Source organism: Oryzias melastigma, linkage group LG5 (genome assembly GCF_002922805.2).
Source record: "Oryzias melastigma strain HK-1 linkage group LG5, ASM292280v2, whole genome shotgun sequence".
Taxonomy (NCBI): Eukaryota; Metazoa; Chordata; class Actinopteri; order Beloniformes; family Adrianichthyidae; genus Oryzias; species Oryzias melastigma.
In genome coordinates, this window is record NC_050516.1 from 9891120 (window position 1) to 9894161 (window position 3042).

General features: G+C 41.0%; 2 protein-coding genes across 6 annotated transcripts in view; both read right to left on the minus strand.

Moving 5' to 3' along the window:
* dlgap4b (discs, large (Drosophila) homolog-associated protein 4b) overlaps positions 1–3042 on the minus strand; it is a 707978-nt gene that overhangs the window by 657224 nt on the left and 47712 nt on the right. The gene's annotated exons all lie outside the window — the stretch shown is intronic.
* Positions 1–3042, minus strand: part of LOC112145523 — a 15140-nt gene that overhangs the window by 1869 nt on the left and 10229 nt on the right. The window lies entirely within an intron of this gene.

A 3042-nucleotide genomic window follows, 5' to 3' on the forward strand; every position in this document is an offset into this window, starting at 1 on the left:
ACACCTCCCGGAGCCCCACTCAAAACTTCATAGTACGAAAGTTTTTATTAAACATTTAGCTTGATTTGAACATTTAATAAACATTTTCTTTACAGGTAGGACAGTCACTTTCATACATGAGCTACTTTCAGACTGTAAAGATGGGTCATGACAGATTCTTATCAATAGTTTCGCCTCCGAGTACGAACCACTGATCTCTTCCTGCTGTCATTTCTTCCTTCATTGAAGCTTACCTCACTGGGCCAGTACTAAACTGGTTCAAAACGTACTTAGAAAACAGGAAATATTTTGTGTCATTTGGTAACTTCACTTCTGAGCCAACAGAAATTACATGTGGAGTGCCCCAAGGCTCCATCCTGGGACCACTTCTATTTAACATCTACATGCTCCCACTGGCCCAGGTTATAAAGAACAACAACATTAGTTACCATAGCTATGCAGATGACACACAGATATATATTAGACTGACACCAGGAGACCGAGGCCCTGTACAGGCTCTTGGTAAATGCATTGAGGACATTAATGACTGGATGTGTCACAACTTACTTCAATTAAACAAAAACAAAACTGAGGTTATTGTCTTTGGGGCTAAAGAAAAAAGGTTAGACGTCACTACAGAGCTTCAATCTATTCAACTAAAAACTACCAACCAGGCCAGAAACTTGGGTGTAGTGATAGACACAGACCTAAATTTTGATAAACACATTAAGGCAGTCACTAAATCAGCCTATTATCATCTCAAAAATATCTCAAGGATTAAAGATCTGATGTCTAAGCAGGACCTGGAGAAACTAGTGCATGCTTTCATCTTTAGTCGACTTGATTACTGTAACAGTGTTTTTACAGGACTACCAAAAAAATCCATCAGGAAACTGCAGCTTATTCAGAACTCTGCTGCTCGGGTTCTCACAAGGACCAAGAAAGTAGACCACATCAGTCCAGTTCTGAGGTCTTTACACTGGTTACCTGTCTGTCAGAGGATAGACTTTAAAGTTCTGTTACTGGTTTATAAAGCTTTGAATGGTTTAGCACCAAAATACATGACTGACCTCCTGACCCAGTATGTACCAGCCAGACCTCTCCGGTCATCTGGATCCGGTCTTTTATCAGTTCCTAGAGTCAGAACTAAACATGGAGAAGCTGCATTCAGCTTCTATGCTCCACAGATCTGGAATAGACTTCCAGAAAACATTAGATCTGCTGAAACACTCAGTGTATTTAAATCCAGGTTAAAGACTCACCTGTTCTCAGTTTGATTAATATGTATTCAAAAGTTTACGTCCGCACTGTTTATCTATGGTTGTTTTAAATTAAAATCTTTTTACTTTCTTTTAATTTTATTTTAATGATCACATTTTTACTATTTCTTTTGATTGTTTCTTTTAATGTTTTATGTAAAGCACTTTGAATTGTATCTGTACATGAAATGTGCTACAAATAAACTTGCCTTACCTTACCTTCTTACTAGAAGGTAAGCTGTGCGCACGGGAAACAAACACATGTACAGTGCACCACTTGATCAAAACTGGAGAAGACTGAGCCGAAGCAAAAGACGTGGCTTTAGACCTGGTTCTAGGTGTTGACGGTGATGCCAGACAAGCAAAGCTGTGAGGTAAAATAAAACTCAATGAGCTGGCGTATAATTGTGATGGGGTGGGGTTTATTGTCTTAATTCTGGGCTCCCTGTTCTGGACTGTGAGTGGAAATTTCACAGACATTGAACTCCTAGCAGATGGACAACCAGCACCAGGTGTGCACCTTGAATCTGGCATCGGTCAGCTTTTGTTAGAGACCAGGACTAAAACAGAGAGAGCACTGAGAACCACAGTGGAGGCAGGACGGGGGTTACTCGCCCCTCAGATCCGTGCTGCACCGTGAGCAGGTGGGCAGTCTTCTCGGGGAGAGGATGAAGACAGGAATAACGTGCCGCTGGAGAAACCCCACGGGATGAAAGGGAAGCAGGATGGATCAGAAGAGGGGTGTGGTCAGAGTGCCATCTGCTTTGGCCTCTTAATTCCTCGTCCTCGGTGGAGCCTCAGACTCAATTCAGGATGAATGTAAAGACTGTGTGACAAACTGGTAATAAACTGTTCTCCCGCTTTCAAACCTGGTCAATAGTTTTGCTGATCAGAACTGTAGGAGTGGAAGAAGTTTTCTCACATATAGTCGTCTTTTCATTCATTCATTCATCTTCTTTGACCAGAGGTGGGACCAAGTCATCATTTTGCAAGTCCGAGTCAAGTCCCAAGTCTTTGTCCTCAAGTCCGAGTCAAGTCCCAAGTCAAAAGCACTCAAGTCCCAAGTCGAGTCACAAGTCATGACCAACAAGTCTCAAGTCGAGTCACAAGTCCTACTATTAATGTTTCAAGTCATTTCAAGTCATTTATAAAACAATGTAATATTAATTACACAGATCATGTGTGCTTTTATGAACTGTATTTTGCAAGCATTTGAGCTAAATTCCCACTGAGTTGATGCATCTCCACTTCAAAAATCCAAAATAGTTTATCTATAACAAAAACGCAGTTAACCACATTTGAAATGTGGTAAGATGGAGACAGCAGGGAACCAGGGTAGTCTGGATATTTAAGGGGTCATACCATGATTTTCTTAAGCCTTTCAGAGTGAACTATATCCATATATATGATCATAGATCACATTTGGAACACTAAAAACACATTTATGAAATACTACCACTTATTTTCTTCAGTTTTTGTCCTATCCGGAAGTAAAACAACTAAATTCCTGAGGCTCCGCCTGCTGCTGTGAATGGCTTCCGCCCATTTGATTTCATTCTAGAGCCAGCAGTGTGTATTCGTTTTTCCCTCAAAAATAAATATGAATTTTTTTTCAAAGATGGATGCACATACCATGTATCTGCCCTTAGTAGGCCCGGCCATCGCTACACTTCTTCACAACAAAAATACACTCAAGACTGTGCCCAATGGGGGGGTCGTAACCCTTCCGCTCTCCTTAGTTTGTTTACATTAAAAGTGGGGTCATCTGGACCCCCCAAGACAGTGCGCGGAACTTTTTTTTATC